We start from the raw sequence: 19,042 nt of genomic DNA, 5'->3' as shown, positions 1-19,042 counted from the left end.
TTTCTTCCTTAAAGAAATTCATTTCATTGACTTCTTAATGTTACATAATGAAGATACAAATTGCATATTGTAATCTCTTGGTTCTGTGACTTATTTTTGCATTCTTGTATCTGTAAGACTTTCCCTTATCTTATTCAATACCACACTCTTAGAGTCATAGGTCTCTTATATTGAAAGTAGATTGAAATTCCATGTTTATAGACTTATATATCATAATTTTATAGCCTTTCTGCTTGAAGGCTTTTTACCTCATGATCTACAATTGTGTACTGTTGTGTAAGTGACCTCATAAAAAATATATTTTAGCAATATGTGCAGCCCTGGATCTTGTTTTGTGTAGAAAAATCTTTAACAGCTTCCTTTGAAAGGTGTGTTTAAAAGAAGTAGACAATTTGCTCTTTTGTTGTCAATGTAGTGTTCTCTCTTCTTACCAATCCTTTTTTTCATAATAACAATGCACCACTTTCTTCTGTTCTCTTTCTGGCCATATAGAGAGAGTGCATGATTATAGCAGCATAATTCAGTTTTTAATAGGTCTTTTATGATACTGAATCGGTAAATGATCACCTACATGTCTTAAAGTAACTCTGAATATATCATTTATTAGATTAAAAGCCCTATTTACTTACATTCTGCAGTGGTAATGAGAGTCCTTTGTGTAGTCATAAAAATAGTTTAAGTTCATGTTAACAAGCCAAAGAAGACTACCATATTCAGAATTTAAGTATTACAAGTGCTATTGATGTCCAATTTTTTAAATGATTCTATTTACCTGTTTAATTTTTAGAAAACGTAGAACATCTTGACTTTTATTTTGACATTTAAAACTTGATTTTGCATATTCTTGGCAAATGCTGTTAGGTTTATGGAAACCACACTGTTCTAGTTTGCTAACTGCTGGAATGCAATATACCAGAAATGGAATGGCTTTTAAAAAGGGGGAATTTAATGAGTTGCTAGTTTACAGTTCTAAGGCCGAGAAAATGTCCCAATTAAAACAAGTCTAAAGAAATGTCCAATCAAAGGCATCTAGGGAAAGATACCTTGGTTCAAGAAGGCCGATGAAGTTCAGGGTTTCTCTCTCAAGTGAGAAGGCACATGGCGAACAGTCAGGGCTTCTCTCTCAGCTGGAAGGGCACATGGTGAACACAGCATCATCTGCTAGCTTTATCTCCTGGCTCCCTATTTCATGAAGCTCCCCGGGAGGAATCTTCTTTCTTCATCTCCAAAGGTCGCTGGCTGGTGGGCTCTCTGCTTCGTAGTGTTGCTCTCTCTGAATCTCTCTGAATCTCTTTCTCCAAAATGTTTCCTCTTTTATAGGACTTCGGAAACTAATCAAGACCCAGTGAAATGGCTGGAGACATGCCATCCCCTAATCCGGTTTAACAACCATTCTTAGCTAAATCACATCAACCAGGGAGATGATCTCATTACAGTTTCAAATATACAGTATTGAATAGGGATTATTCTACTGTTATGAAATGGGATTTATATTAAAACATGACTTTTCTTAGGGGGCATACTTCCTTTTAAACCAGCATACACACACTATGCATAGTCTTTTAGTACTTGTGATATTTTAGTTATGTTATCTGGTAATTTGCAAAAGAGTTACCATTTCAAACACCCACTTTTGAAAGGAACACACACAAAGCTAATGTGCAATAAGAAATTACATATTCTTGGAAGCTAGAATGAATCTGAAAGTACTTTTGGGTGCCTGTAAGTGTTCAAACCTGAGCTAATTCTTCTGTGCAGTACTATGCTCTCTACTGATTGCCCTGAAGTCTTACATGCTTGGCTTGACCTTTATCCTATTGTCTTGTGTTAGGCTCTGGCCTATATATACACCTCTTCATTTTGCCCTTCCTTTATAATGCCCTTTTTTCTTTATTAGAAAAGTTTTGGGTTTCTAGAACAATCACCTGTAAAGTATGGGTTTCTCACATGCCACCACCCCACTGACGCCTTGCACTAGTGTGGAACGTTGGCTACATGGATGAAAACACATGCCTCTAGCTGTATTATTAATGATAGCCATGGTTTAATTTAGGATTCACTGTGTAGTATAGTTCCATGGATTTTAAAAAATTTATTGCTATCATACATTCAACCTAACTTTCGCCTTATATTTTAGTGCTGTTAATTACCCTCACTATGGCACTACCATTACTGTTGTCCTTTACCAGAATGCTTCCATTGTTCCAAACAGTAACCCTGTACATTTGAAGCCTTAACTTTCTGTTCCTTATCCCCACCCTGTCCCTTGAAAACCTCTTCTAGATTCTAATGATAATGCCTTTTTTAACTCCTCATCCAGCTCACTTTTAATACTTGAACTTCCTTATTGTACAGTATAGACCTAGTATGTCTATACTTGTCATAAATTTGATGCCATTCATCTTGCTTGGGAAAGCATGGGAATTAAGTATGAGGGTAGTGGCATTAGATAAACCTGCTCTTGAGCAACTTACCTAATGTCTTTAGGTCTCATTTTTCTCATATGTAAAATGAGGAAAAATTTATACCCCACAGGGTTACTATGGCTATATGATTTGTATTATGATTACATGAATTTGTAATTATTATCAGTGGGATTCTTTATTAATCTAAATACTTTTAATAGTAGTGAAATACATAATGATTTAGCACCATTGCATATGTCCATTAGTTAATTCTCATCCTTCTCTGATCTCTCTTTACCAAGCATCTTCTACCAATGTGTACTGCTGACTTTTAAGTCTAGATTTATAATCTGCATGGTCAGCATCTTTTTATTTTATTTTATTTGCCCAACTAAGTCTTTCTTTTTCAATATCCTGAATGCTATGTGAAAATATAAGAAAATGCTTTTGATTTTTTTCCTCCCTTTCTGGATTAGTTCTGCTAGTCAGCACAGGAAGATATGAATTGCATTTGTAGTGTAATTTATTTGGCAAATAATAATGATGTTGCAACATGTATACTTAGAGTTGGGAGGATTTTAAAATATATTGTTATCATTTCTGGGAAGTTGAGAAAACCTTCAGAGATCAAATTAAAGCTTTATGATGATTTGTGTGGGCTTAATACAATCAGTGAAGTAAATAAAGCACTGAGTCATAACTGAATGGGATTCAGGAGTAGAGAGAGGCATGATGTTGTAGAAGAGAGATATATGTGAAGGTTAAATATAGAATTGAATTCAAGGGGAAGCTTTATACTTTGAGAGATGCATCATCTCTGGTATTTTGAGTTTATTTCTGAAATGATTGTTTAAAAGGTATTTTGAGTTTATTTCTGAAATGATTGTTTAAAAGGTTACCTTTCCATGCTTTGCACATTTCCTTTCCAACTATACATGAGCAAATATTAAAACCTAATAGTTAAAAAGAGAATCCAGTACTGTTCTTTTCTGATAATGTGATATTGTGTTTTTTTTTTCAGGAATTGATGCCTCACTTCATGAAGTACTTATTTTTCATTCTTGATAAATTAATATAAGTTGATTGAAGCTTGCCAAAATTCATTCCTTAAGCTACATTTTCATATGAAAAGACTTGAAATGTCTATTGGGTATGAGAAATCTATTCCAAAATGAAAAATAAATATCTATCTTCAGAATATATTTTTCTTTGGAAAAAAAACTATTATACAAACCTAAGTCATAAAAAATTCTAGTGCAGAGAATTTTTTAATAGAATGACTAAATTTTCAAAAATGTTCTCTGTACTTCAATTTTTCACTTACAGTGATATTAAAGTCAGACAGAATACTCTGAGGTGGGCCAATATGCTCATTCACATTATTAAAATTGAGGGCAAGATCTAGAAGGTTCAGGTGAGAGAAAGTAACTATGGAATAGAAAAAAAACTTTTACTTGTCACAGCCTTGTTCTACCTGCTCTCAAATCTTATTCTGTTATATTTACTTGTCCCACAGGCTTTGTTGTTTAGAATTAGTAGTTTCATCTTTTTATTGTTTTGAATTTAAGTATATATACACACAAATAAATACACATATATAGATACACACTACATAAAACTATATAATTATATTACATAGCATATATGCATATGTGTGTGTGTATGTGTGTGTGTGTTCACCAATCACTTCTTTGGTTGTCCTTTTCAAGTAGTAATTGAAAAACCCTGAGAACAATTAGTCTGTCAAAATGAAAAAGAGCAGATTTGCTGTCAATACAGCATCTGTTAGCTTATCCTAAATTCATGCCATGGCTCCACTTTCTTTTCTTGGAAATTGCTTAAAGTTAAAATACTCAAAGGGGAGACCAACTGGCAGAAAAGTAGGACTCACCAACAACAATATGTTATCCTTTCAAATAACAGAATTACAGTCATGTGCTTATTTGTAAAATACTTTGATGGATTGACTACACACTAAATGAGTTTATGTAGATGAATGGGGCAGCTTTAACCCAAGCATCCATGAATTTTACCATTTAAATGGGAGACATAGCAAGAAGAAATAAAGAAGCTAATAAATATTCTACTTTTTTAGTGGATAGATGCAGTTTAGTGAAAACCAAGTGATGAAAGAAAATAACAGGTGAATTGTGTGTGTGTGATTTAAAATCACTCAGTGATTTTTAATAGGGTGTAATCATGGAAGATACAAGAAGCCAAGATTTGAGGTTGAGAAATAGCCAGTTATGTAATGATAAAAGGAAATAACATTCTGAGCAGAGGAAACTGTATCTGAGAAAGCCTTTTGGAGGTGTGGGCTTGCTGTATGTGAGAAACTAGATTATACTCAGTTTTTATTCTGTTGCTTTACGAATGTTTATTTTAATCAATGAGAATATTACCTGTTAGGGTAACAGTATTACTCATGAGTTTGTTACCCAAAGCTGCTTCAGCATTTCCCTTTGGAAATGGAAGATATTCCCAAAGGAAAGCCTGGTGGTCTTATGGGTCTCAATTACATTCAGGGTGAGGCAACCCCATTCTTGGATCATTTTTGTATTTGAAATTCTGTAGCTCTGATTTTTGAATGTAGTTATGGAAGCATTTTGGCTTTTCTAAGAGGCATTCTTCCAGGAATATGAAACAAATCAAAGCATGAGAAACAAAACATTTTACTAAATTCTTTTGGTCTGAGAGTAATGCACAGAAAGCTATTAATATCTATTCCTTGGGAAGAAATCTCCTTTTTTTGGGTTTTTTTTTTATTTAAACAATATTTTATTTACTTTAGGTCAGCTGGGAATAATTACCTGCATTTATACCTTATATCTCACCTCATTGAGAAAAAAAGATAAATGTTTTATTAGAGACTTTTGACTTTCAAGTGTTTGCAGCTCTGGATTGAGAAAATGTCTGATCTCCTGTAATATGTACTTCATTATTACAACTCATCAACAAAGGTGTATGCCCCAAATTTCCACTTGCTGCCATTGACTTCTTGCCAGATACAAACTTCTTTGCTGCATTTATGATATCAGTGGCAGCCGCTGAGTCAATCTGCTGAAGGACTGTGGTTGGCGGCACATACAAACCGGCAGCTAGAGCCTGGGACCCAACTTCATCCAAGAAACCCTCAGAAGACTGTACCAACATTAGGTATCCAGCTTTCAGCTTGTTCTTGGCAACTTGGACATCTGTACTGGAAAGGTTTCCTTGAGAGATTGTTTTTACTTGGTTATAGGCAGCCTTGATAACATCTCCAGCAACTGCAGCCTGTGAGACAGTATAAATCCCAAAGAGTCCAGAATCCGAGTAACTGGCATTAAAAGCGGAAATGTCAAATGGCTGTTGAACTGCTTTGGCAATAGCCTGGTATAGAGAGCTGGTGGAGTTGCTGCCCCTCTTGACATGTGGTCCAGCACCAAGGACATGCTGGAGAACACTAAATGCATTGGCTTCTGTACTTCCTGTGGCAGAACTTTCTGCTACAAAAGCCGCATGGACAAGACTATCTTCATTCTGTTCTCGAATTTCACCTCCACGGTATCTGGTCTTTGCGCCAGCTAAACCAAGTCCACCCCTCATGTTGAGAAACTGTTCAGCTACTTGCTTTAGGACAGGATGACTCACACCAAGTCCAATTAAAGCCATTCTTGCACTTTGTAAAATAGTTCTGAACGTAGTAATGTAACTGTTCTGGTGTCACTTTTCCAATCCTATAATCAGGACAATATAAGGAATTAGCCAAGGCATTCTGGTAAGCTGCAGCATGTAAATTTTCAATGATACAAGCTTGTGGATTCTGAAGAGCCACAGCTTTGTCAATCTTCAGTTGAGGCTGAAGGGCAGAGACTTCCCAGCGACGAAATTCTGGCGCTGTGGTGACATTGAGCAGGATCTCCATAAGAATCTCAATGTCATCCCGCCGGCATTCAACAGTGTAAGCCAGGTTTTCCCTTGTTGCAGTCACACTTAATTTACCACCAGCTGCTTCAATTCCATGGGCTATCTTGAAAGATGAAGCTCCTTTTGTAATCAAACTGGATGCAAGACGCAGCAAATGAGAAGTTCCCAAATTGTTGGAGTCCTCATATCTACTGCCTGCTTTAATGAACAAACCAATTCTTGATGTAGGAGCATAGTTTTCCAGAGAAGCAATAACTAAGCCATTTGGTAATTTGGTAAACTCAAGATCCTGAGGATGTGGAAGCGCTGCTGGAGGGGCAGCTGTGGCTTTAACTTTGGGAGCAACTTTGAGGGAATAAAACCTCGAAAAGGAGCCAGCTCTGGTTAGCAGCTTCATGGTTCAAGATTGCTCCAACCCTCGGTCACCGCTGGCTTAAAGGAAAGCAAGATGGTCCTTTTTTGGTTTTTGTATTTGCTGTTTTTATATACTGACAATAGAGTCTTATTGGAAAAGTTCAATAGTAAAAAGTAACACATTTATTTTAATATTCCATGAACTATGCTTCTTGTTTTCAGACTTAATCTTTACAATGCTTCCTGAGCTATGAGGTAGTTAGTCTTCATTTTGCCATTTTACAGATGGGGAGACCAGGACTTAGCTAGATTAAGTAATTTGTCTGAAAGTTGAAGAGAGCCTAGAATACTGGGGGTTTTGTTTAGGTCTGCTAATGAATTGGAAGCCTCAGCAGGGTATCAGTGGGAGGGAGGAGACAGAGGGTGAGATTAAAAGCTGAGTTGAGATTGTGCTGTTATGCATGGCTTCAGAAAGCTTCTAGTTCTGCCCAGAAATAAGACTGCTCTCCAGATATTTGCCCAACAGCAGAGTAGAACGGTTGCTTTTTACAGAACCATGATGACTTGGATTTAAAATAATATGACAAACAGGACTAACATTATGAAAGTTAACATTCAGGTTACATATTTAAAATGTTTCTTTTTACAAATTCCCTACTTACATTAAATAAGCTCATGAATCAGTTCACAAATTCTTGAACAGTTGATGTTTTTCTCTCTGGGGAAAATTTCTGCCCTTTATTTTCTTCTCTTCTTTGTAGGGCTGTTTTCCTTCAAAACTAAACTCCCTGTTAGGGTGTGGAAAAGAAGGAAGGGCCACAAATTATTGTTGATATATTGCCTAGTCAAGATTTTCTGTTACCTATAAACTTGTAAAGGGTAAAAATGAGAAATGAACAAGTTATAAAAGGATGGTTTTGAATTTTATCTCTTTATCTCCCACACTCACCAGTTTAAAGGATGCTAATGCGTAGTATCTGTCCAGAGAGCAGATGGCTGAGCAAGCAGGAGAGAAGGAATAGTGTCAGTCTTCAGGCATTATTTGGCATCCCACTACAAGAAGTCAGCAGTGAGCACAGAGGTAACTTAGAAGCACTTTGCATTTTCAAAGAACAATAAACTACTAAAGAGAGTTTGATACATGGGTGTATATACCATGATTGCAAAGCAATATATAGCAGCTCCATATGAGAGGAACAAAATGTGGTGCAAGTTCAGGACAGAGAGAGATGACTTAAAGCAAGGATGGTGAGTTGAGGAAGAAGAAAGGGAAAAATACTAAGTCATGCTTTTTGCACTGCAAGGAGAAAAGACATTACTGAGGAAGCAGGCATATTCAGAAATGAATCTTTGTGAATGGTGGAACTATATGTGAACTGGGAGAGGGTGTGGAGGATGAGAATGGAAACATCAGTCCACAAAGACACAAATGGAAACTTTTGCTGCCAAGATCTGTACCCTGTTCCCAGCTTCAAAGTCACTTCTTTCGAAGGCAACTGGTAGAATAGTGAATTCCACATGGGGGAGTCATGATTCATCAAGTAAAATGAAAAAGTAATAAAAGAATTAACAATGACACCAGTCTTCATATAGCAAAGTCTGAGAATTTCTTTTAAAATGTAACATAAATAATGAAAATGATTTGTGCTCAAAGATGCTGCTTCAAAGGCACAATGCCTTCACTGTATTTTAAGAGTAAGTGATATTGTAAAAATAATTATTTCACATAATACAGCAGAGTAACTGCTTTTTGCATTATAGAGACAAGCACCCCAGTTTTATTGTATAAAAAGTGTTATGCATATGCATCAACCAATGTTCTCAAAGGATTTTTTCCTACACATTTGGCATTGTGAGATCTAACTGAGTGTGTCATGGCACTGTACTCCTACATGAGAACACGGATTGTTTCCTGAGTTGGATAGAAGTAGGTAAAGAAGAATGGTATCACTGGTTGAGGTTCTTATGTGTGCATAGTCTATGTTCACTCTTTGTTTTTAGTGAGAGGGTCAATGCTGTACCTTTAAAGGTATTGATCTGATCATCACAAGCAGCCATTGAAGCTTGATTACTCTGAATTAAAAAAAATGCTCTGATACTGGTGAAAATCAATATATTTTCTTATTTATTTATTATTTATTCTTCCATCTAAGTAGATATTACTGAGTGCTTACCATTTGAAAAATACTCTAGTAGTGCTGAGAGGGATACCCAGATGCATCAGATGTGGATTCTAGCTTTAAGAATCTTACATTTAACAAGTAACAGACATAAATAAAAATAACAGGTATAAACAATCACTATGCAAAATACTATAAATTATGAAGTCCTCAATAGCACTAAAGACAAAGTGCTATGGGATTTCAAGGAGTATGGGTGTTGTTGGTTTCCTATTCCTGGTTTCTCCCCTTTCAGCAATACTTACTTATCCCTCACAGGCCCATAATGACTTTAATATTTGATATCAAATGTTAGAGTCCATTTAAGTTAATTTAGCATCATCAGCTTTTTTTGCTAACCCTGCTACATTGCTAACCTATCTGTGTTCCTTCATTAAATTATTTCAACAAAAATTTATTGAATGTTTACTGATGATGTAGCTGTGACTAACACACATTAGCTGCTGTCTTGGAATTTAACTTCCAGATAAGGATGAAATAGTATATATAATTTCAGGCTTAATAGTTGGTATGGAAAAAAATGCAGGAGCATAAGGGAGTTTGAGATGATAAATGAGGGTTGTCATTTGAAATGAAATGCTCAGAGGAGGATGGCTTTTGAGCATTCACCTGAAAGACGAAAGGGAGCAAATAAGGTAGGTATCAATGAGGAAGGCAGAGAGCACAACAAGCTCTGGTAGTGGTACTCATAACTGGAATTCTTCTGTCTTCTCAGAACCACATTTATACCTGATTTCCATTCATTGTGTACTCACCTTATTTTCAGGAATACTCTCTAAATTTAGCCCAGCAAGTATCTTCAGTCACTTATATCTCCAGGCCTGCCCTGTTTTTGTAAATTCATTTTGTAGGTTGATTTCCAAATCTGAAATCCAGCTCCAGGATTAGTGCCCAGCTACCCCTTTTCACATACTATGGAGGCAGTACATTTGCCTTCCTCTTCCTATGCAGAATCTGTGTCATTAGGCTCAAGAAGACAGCCTAATGACCCGCATCTGCTATGTATTTAATGCTGGATATCAACTGTTCATGTGGATTATCAATATTATTGGTTATCATAATTTCAATACATTTTCACCCACTCTAATAAAATTATATTAAAAATCATATCATTTCCCTCTCACACAATAACAGTTGTAAGTGGGTTTATGGCAACCCAAATAGAACTACACCACCCAGCTTTCATTCTAGTTATATGAAGACCAATGGGATGTGAGTAGAAGTGGACACAATTTTAAAGTCATCTCCAACTTAATGATGAACCCCTTGCTCAGGATTAAACTTGCATCCTTTCCAGAGCTGGAATATTGGCATGCAGTGATCTAGCTTTGACCACGCAGATAAGCAAAGCAACAAGAGAGAGGGAACTTGGATCTTCTGTAGAGCACAGCTATTCTGGCTCGACTGCCATGTGTGAGAGTAATACAAATATATTTTATTTAATCCCATTCTCTTTGGGTTGTCTTTTTACAGCAGCTTAAACCTTAGCATAATCAATATACCTGTCACTTTCAACATGTTATTATAGTGGTTTCCCACTGTTCCTGCCTACCATAGTGAGGGTATCCAGTTTTGAGGACTAATCTCCTCCAGAACTTTTCCCCCACTATCTTAATTATTTAAAATTCTATAAAAATTGAAGTATAACTTGCATGACATTAAATTATTCACTGTAAGTTTGCAATTCAATTATATTTAGCAAACTTATAATGCTAAGTAACCACAATCCTGTTTAGAACATTTCCATCACCCAAAGATCCCTCATGCAATTTGTAACCAATATTACCATACCACCCTCAGTGAACCACAAATCTGTTTTCATAGATTTGTCTTTTCTGCACATTTCATGTAAGTGAAATTACATAATTCCAGAGTCTTTCATATCTGGAATCTTTCACTTAGCATAATGTTTTTGAATTTCTTGCATTTTGTAGCATCCATCAAGAGGTCATTCATTTAATGATGGATAGTATTCCATTGTAGGAATGTCACATTTTGTCTCTCCATTTAGCATTTGAAGGACTTTGGATTGTTTCCACTTTTTGGCTATTAAGAAAAATGTTGCTATGAATATTTTTATAAAAGTCTTTGGGTATATATATTTCATTTTGCTTGGTTAGTTATCTAGGAGGGGAATTACTAGGTTGTGTGGTAAATTAATGCTTAACTCCTTAAAAACAACCCAACTTTTTTTCAGAGTGTACCATTTTATACTGCCACTGGCAATGTATGAATGTCCCAGGGGCTTCATATCCTTGCCAATTTTGTACAGCATAAAGTAGTGCCTCATTAAGGTTTTAATTTGTGTTTCTCTAATTAATGATGTTGAACCACCATCTATATTTTTTTCTTTGAAGTATTTCTTCAAATCTTAGAGCCATTTATTAATTAGATATTTGACTTGCTATTATTTCACTTTAAATACTATTTATATATTCTGGATAAAAATTCTTTATCAGATATGTGATATACAAATATTTTTACTTTCTTCAAAGTGTCTTCCTAGATGCTATTAATAGCATCTCCTTTAATTTTGTTGAAATCCTCTTTAGCAATTTTTTCTTAAGGTTCTTGATTTTGGTATTGTTTCTAATAACTATAATGTAAGATCAATATTTTTTCCTCTTCTAAAATTTTTATAGAGTTAGCTCTTAAATTTAGGACTATGAGTAATTTTGTATTAATATTTGAATTTGTTGTGAGGTGATGCTTTTGCATGTGAATATGCAATTTACATAGAACAGTTTGCTGAAAAGATTATTTCTCCATCATTAAATTATCTTGTTGTCTTTATTGAAAAATCAGTTGAACATAAGGTTCTACCTCAGAATAATATGTCAAGATTAGCTTCTCAATTTGTGTAAAACAGGTTTCAAGGAACTTGATAAGAATTCTGTTGAATCTATAGATAGTTTGGAGAGGATGGCCATCTTCACAATATTGAGCCTTCAAAATCACTAGCAAAAGAATTGTATCTCCATTTATTTAAATCTGCTTTAATCTTTCATGGCCATATTTTTTCAGTTTTAGTTTACAAATCCTGTACTTCTCTTGTTAATTTTCTTTCAAAAAACTTCTTTATTGAGTTTAATGATATTGTGAATAAACCTCTTTCCCAAATGTTATTTTCAGATGTTCCTTTTAATTACAAAAATAAAATTCATTTTCTATTTATTGATTGGGTAAATGATAACCCTGCTTACTCAATTGTTAGTTCTAAAAGCTTTTGTGGATCCATTAAGATTTTCTCTTAAAGTCATATTATGCAGATAAACACAAATTTACTTCTTCATTTTAAAATCTAGATGAATTTCATTTCTTTTTCTTCCATTAGTATTGATTAGAACCTCGATTCAGTACAGTAGTGAACAGAACTTTTAGAGCTGAAAACCTTCTCTATTCCTAATCTTATTCCTTTATATTTAAATATGATGTTAGCTGTACATTTTCCATAAATACCCTTTTAATGTTGACATTTTTATCATGAGTTGGTGCTGAATTTTGTCAAATGCTTTTTCTTATCTAATGAGATGATCATGTGTTTTTGTTCTTTATTCTTTTGATATGGTATAGTAAATTAATTGATTTTCAGATGTAAACTAACTTTGTAGGCCTGGAATAAAGCCCAATTGGTCATATTGTAAATTGCTTTTTGTACATTGGTAGATTTGGTTTGCTAATATTTTTTTGAAGATTCCTGCCTCAGTATTCATGAGATATATTGTTCTATCATGGTCTGTTCTTGTGATACATTTGTGTGGCTTTCAAATTAAGGTACTAATGACCTCAGAATCTGTGGAGAAGTATGGCCCTCTCTTCTGTTTTCTGAAATAGTTTGCTAAGGATAGATGTTATTTCTTCTTCAGATGTCTAATAGAATTCATGGGTAAAAGCCATTGAGGCTTGGAGGTTTTACGTGGTAAGATTTTTAATTGCTAATTCAATTTGTTTACTTGTTTTAGTCTATGTGGATTATCTTTGTTCTTGAGACAATTTTGATAGAATGTCTTTCTGGGAATCTGTCCATTTCATCTGATCTGCTGGCATATTATTTCTGATAGTATTTCTTAATAATCCTTTTATGTCTTGTTTGGCAGTGCTGTTTTCCTTTTCATTTGTGATTTTGGTAATTCATGAGTACTCTCAGTTTTTCTTTGTCAATTTAATTAAATGCTCATCAATGTTTTTTATCTTTTCACAGAAAATTTTTATTGCCTTTTTTCTCCATTGGATTTCTTTTTTCTGCTTCATCAGTTTCATGCTAATGTTTATAACAATAAACAAACTTGATTTGTGCTTAGTTTGCTCTTCTTTTTCTAGTATCTTAAGTTACAAACTTAGATTATTGGTTTGGGATATTTCTTCTTTTCTAAAATAGACATTTAAAGTGATAATTTTGCTCTAAGCACTGCTTTTTTTCTGTTTTGTTTGACATGTTTTTGTTTTCATTTAGTTCAAAATACTTTTTAAAATTTCCCTTGTGATTCATTTTTGACCAATACATTATTTGAAAAGTGTGTTGCTTAAATTTTGAATATTGTCAACTTCTGAGATTTCCTTCTTTCCTTGGTTTCTAATTTATTTCATTGGCATTGGAGAATAAGCTTTATGTGGTTTTAATCATTTTAGATCTTTTGAGATTTGTTTTAGGACCCAGTACATGGTCTTTTCTGGGTCTGTGCTTGAAAATAATGGGCATCAGCTGTTGATAGAGTTAAATTCTTTATATATTTGTTTGTTTTCAACCAATTTATTCTATTAAAAACTGAGAGTGCATTATTAAATTCTCTAGTATTTATTATTGAATTGTATGTTCTCTTTTCAATTCTGTCATGAAGATTTACTTCATGTCTTTGAGTCTCAGTTGTTATGTTTATGTATTTACAGTTATTAAATTTTTCTGATGAATTGACCCTTTACCATTACACTGTGTCCTTTTATGTTATAGCAATCTCTTTTGCCCTTAAGTCCCTATTTCTGACATATGTAGAGCCAGGTTATTCTTTTATGGTAACTGTTCTCATGCATTCCATCCTTTTACTCTCAACTTATTTGTGTATTTGAATTTAGAGTTTGTCTCTGATAGATGGCATATGATTACATCTTTTTATTTTAAATCCAGCATGACAATGTGTGCCTTCTGTTTAATCTATTGCCATGTAATAAATATTTTGATGGTTGGAATTTCACCGGTATTTTTTTCTCTATGTCTCATATCCTTTTTGCTCTTTTCATCTTAAACAGATAACTTCTAAATAGCATTATGATTCCTTTGTTTGCTTTTGTACTATATATTTATGAATTATTTTATTACTGGATTAAAACATTCATCTTAATTTAGTACAGTCTACTTCTGATTAATACTAACTTAATTCCAGTAAAATATAGAATTTTTGCTCTAATAACTCCATTTTCTTTATCCTTCTTTGTGCTGTTATTGTCTTTATATATTATAAACCCAACAGTACACTTATGAGGTTATTGTTCATGCAGTTTTCTTTCAAATAAGTTAATTCAATGAAAAGAGAAAGTAAAATGTATATACTGTCTTTTATATTTACCATGATAATTATCATTTCTGTCATTCTTTATTTCTTTATCTGGGTTCACGTTACCATCAGATTTCACTTCCCTTCAGCTAGAAGGACTTCCTTTAGTGTTCTAAGACAAATTTGCTGACAATTGATTACTCAGTCTTTGCTTATTTGGTATTATCTTTTTATTGAGTTCAATTTTGAAGGATAGTTTGGTTGGATATAAATTCTTCATTGGCAGTTTCTATTTCATATTTGAATATCCTTCATATGAATATGATGAAACATTTGTTGTTAACTTTTTGTGGTTGTTTTATGCATGATAAGTTGTGTTTTCCTTGTTCCTTTCAAGATTTTCTCTGTCTTTCAAAAATTTGACTATGATGAGTCCAGGAATGAATTTCTGTGCTTTATCTTAAAATGAGTTCATTGAGCTTCTCAGATGTGTGGATTAATATTTTTAGTATTAATCTGAGGTCTTTTCATCTTTATTTTTTCCCATTGTTCAGTTTGAATGATTTTTATAGATTTACCTTCATTTGTTGATTCTTTCTTCTACCTGCTCTTATATGCTATTGAGTCACAGTAGTGAATTTTTCATTTAAATTATATGTTTTTAACTCTAAAATTTCTCTGGTTCTCTTTTAGAATTTTTATTTATTAATACTTTTATCCATCAAGCAATGCAATCATATTTCCTTTACTTTTTAAGGTACAATTACCATTATAAATATGTTACTTGAACATATAATAGCTGTTTGAAATTTTTGTCTGCTGATCCTTAACACTTGGTTTGCCTCAGAGGTAGTTTCTATTGATTGTTTTTTTCCTGTTTTTGTTGAAGCTTGGACATTTATTGACATCATAGTGTTGCAATTCTAGAGTCTGATCTTTCTCAGTGCTTGTTGTTGTTTGTTTTTGTTTCAATGTTTGCTTGATGGCCTACCCTGGAGAAACCATCTCCCCACAGTCTGTGACCACTGGCATGTCTGCTTATTTTTGTTTTTGTTTGTTATATTTTTATTGTTAAGTCTTGTTTCCTAAGGATTTCTTCTGAATTACCATAGCATACTGGTCAAAAGTGATTGTTCAGAGCTTGCATTTAGATGTCTTGAGTCAGTAAGTCTTCTATTCTTTGTTGCATCTATGAGTGAGTGGAGGGACTTACTCAAAAATCAAGCAGTTAAGTCTGCCCTGGCTTTTGCATTCTGAGGGGTCAGTTCACATCTGCAAGATTGTGTAAAGCATTATATTGAATCTGGAGTGTCTAAATAGCTAAAACCCTCTTAAGTCTTTCCTGAATATGTGCATAGCTTTGTTCGCATGTGCATCTTCCTAGACCATCATGGATTTATGGGAGTTTATCAAGACTCATTGTGGATTTTTGATTTTCCAGATCCCCTTGTAAGTTTCTGACTAGTTTTCTGGTCTGTTGCCTGACCAAACTTGTATTGCAACCTCAGGTTTTCTGACATGACCTTTTCTGATTATTTGATATCAAGATTGTTATGGTTTCAACAGTGCCCTGACTCATAAGTTTTCTCCACATAACACTCAAAAACTGAATGACCCCACTTTGATATGGAAGCTGTTGATTTTCCAGTGTAACTGATTGATGAAGTTGGGGAATGAGTGAATTCCAAGCTAAATGCCATAGATTTTCCATTTTCTTATTTGATGTTGAGTAGTTTTTTTGTATAAATGATTTTCAATTTGTTGATTGTCTTTGGTCAGTTTTCAGAACCATAAATTGTTTCATCAGTTGTTCAATTTTATCATTACATTTTGGAGAGATTTGCAGACCTCTACACTTTGCAATTCCTGGAGTTCCACATCCTTTCATTCTTTTCATGGAGGAAGAGTAAACTTTAGACTGTGAAATTAAGGAGGACATATCATTTCAACTAATCGGCAAATTAAATTCATTTATTGGGGTAATTCAAGTGGAAAAGTAGACTAGGTTGGGAACTACCAATAGTTCAATTTGCCTGTAATATTGTCTATTTTTCTGAGTAGATAAGATTGATATGGAGGGTTATTATTAGCAGGGAATATGTTTTGAATATCAAACTAAGTTTTCTGAATTTAATTTCTTAGAAAGTCACAAAGATTGAAAGTGTTCAAGTAGTGGTATGATATAATTTTATCTAAGTTTTCTGAATTTAATTTCTTAGAATGTAGCAAAGAATGAAAGGGTTAAAGTAGTGGTATGATATAATTTTATATGTGCTTTAGGAAAAGGTGAATGGCTTCCCACAATTGAAGTGAGTAGAATTCAAGAAACCAAAACAAGGGAAACCAGTTAGGAATATGGTGAAACAGTCCAGTTGGAAGGTAAGAAGACCTTGGGCCTTATTATGGTAGTGAAAAGGAAAGGTGAGCTGAAATAAAGCTATATTGCAGAAAGAACTGGCAAGACTTGGCCACTGATTATATTTCTGAGGCACTAAAAAGAGTTTCCTAACTTCTTACTTTTAGTAATTGGACAAATATATAATTAAGATTATATAGGAGGAAATACAGATATGGGATAATAATTATAAATTGTATCTAACATTTATTGAATTATTACTCTGATCAGGCTTAGTTATATGAGCTTTACATAAATTATGTACTCTTCACATCAAGCCTTTGTATGTATTAGGAAAGTAAGATGGTGATGTTAGTCAGCTTCACCAATACTGAACATCCAGTAAGTGGCAGAGTTGAAATGTTGACACATGAAGCCTGACCTTAAAGCTGACTCTTTAATCTCTGTCTCAGTGAAAGTTCCAGATGATACCTGGAAATGTGGAATGGGAGATTCATAGCAGAAGGATGGAGTACATTCTAATGTCAATTGTCTGGAGGTGAAAGTAAAAACCATGATATTGGGTAAGACTGTCAAAGAAGAATATAGGGATATAACTTATATTTTGTGGGAAAAACAAAGAAAGAGCAAGTTTGAAATTTCAGATTGAACTGATGGAAGGTATTATCACTGAGAAGGAAATCTTTTTTTAGGGATGATGATTTTAGCTATCACTGAATGTTGATTGTATATGGACTGTAAAAATCATCAATTCTTGTAATTCTTATAATTGCACAAACAGAATCAGCAGGAGATAGATGTAATTTCTATCTAATTTCTAAAGATGAGACCATATGTTAAGTCATAAAAATGTATAAACAAATTTTAAGGATTGAAATTGTACAAAATCTGTTTTATAGCATTAATAAAATGAAACTAGAAATCAATAAGTCAAATAAGAAAATTTGTAAATGTGTATAAATTAAAAAACACATTCTTAAACAACAATACATAAAAGGATAAACCACAATGAAAATTCAAAAATTATTGAAAGTGAAGGTGAAAAAATGTCAAAACTAGTGGGTTGTGGTGAAGGCGATATTAAGTAGCATATTTATAAGTGCAAATGCTGACATTTAAAAAAGAAAGCTATGAGATCATTAAAAGAAATAAATTTTTACCTTAATGAAGTAGAATAGATTAAATATGTAAGCCCACATACCGAAGGAAGAAGGAAATCATAAATAATAGAATTGAGATAAATGGAACACAGAATAAAGCCAAATAAACCATACACTCAGAGGTTTTTGCATGAAAAATCAACAAAATTGATAGAATTGTAGCAGACTTACAACATTTATACAATGATGGAACACCAAAAACAAATCAGAAATGAAAGTGGGAACATTATCAGCACCTTACAGAATTAAAAATATAAAAATTATTGGAAGAAAATACTATGAAAAATTGTACTTAAATATCTGTATAATCCAGATAGAATGGATGCGTTCTTAGAAACATGTAAATTGTCAAAATTGGTTCAAGATGAAATGAAACATCTCACCAGATCTTTGACAGAACATTGAATAGGTAATACAAAACTCCCAACAAAGAAAAGTACAGGAACAATCAGATTCACTGGTGAAATGTACCAAACATTTGGAGAGAACTAATACCAACTCCTGTCAAATTCTTTGAAAAATGAAAGGATTTATATATTTGAAGAATGGAAGGGTGATTCGATGTGTGAAATTCAGTAGATATAACACACCACATTAATAGAATGAAAAGAAAAAATGTCTTAACTGAATTGGAAGTAATTTGAAAAAATTCACCACTGTCATGACTAAAACACACTTTAAAAAAAGTACAGAAGTTCACTTCTTCAAAAGAATGAAGGACATTTGTGAAAAACATGCACTATCATCTTAACCAATTGTAAGAGATTGAAATCTCTCCTACTAAAATCAGGAACAAGACAAGGATGCTTTTTTGATCAACACTGCTCAACATTGTGCAGAAGACTAACAAAGTAACTGGAAAAAAAGAAGTTATATATCACCCAAATTGGAAAATGTATTATTCATTGTTCTCTGGAGAAATAGAACCAACAGGAGGGATCTGTAAATATGACATTTATAAAGATGTCTAATGCAACCACAGAAATGGAAGAGTCCAAAATCTGCAGATCAGGCTGTGAAGCTGTTGGCTCTGATGAATGGTCTGGGTGAACTCCACAGGAGAGGATCACTGGCTGAAGAAGCAATTAAAGACTCTCTCTTATTCCTTAAAAGACTTCAACTGATTAAATTATCTCATTGAGGAAACACACTTTAGCTGGTTGCAGATGTAATCAGCTGCAGATGCAATCCA

The 19,042-nt window shown here is 33.6% G+C and overlaps 1 pseudogene; it reads right to left on the bottom strand.

Annotated features, from left to right (window-relative positions):
• Nucleotides 1–5,171: 5,171 nt before the first annotated feature.
• Nucleotides 5,172–6,758, bottom strand: LOC143646844 (cytochrome b-c1 complex subunit 2, mitochondrial pseudogene; annotated as a pseudogene).
• Nucleotides 6,759–19,042: the final 12,284 nt, after the last annotated feature.

Source organism: Tamandua tetradactyla, chromosome 9 (assembly GCF_023851605.1).
Source record: "Tamandua tetradactyla isolate mTamTet1 chromosome 9, mTamTet1.pri, whole genome shotgun sequence".
Lineage (NCBI taxonomy): Eukaryota > Metazoa > Chordata > Mammalia > Pilosa > Myrmecophagidae > Tamandua > Tamandua tetradactyla.
The sequence above is the reverse complement of the archived record's forward strand: the minus strand, read 5'-3'. Positions and strand labels throughout refer to the sequence as shown.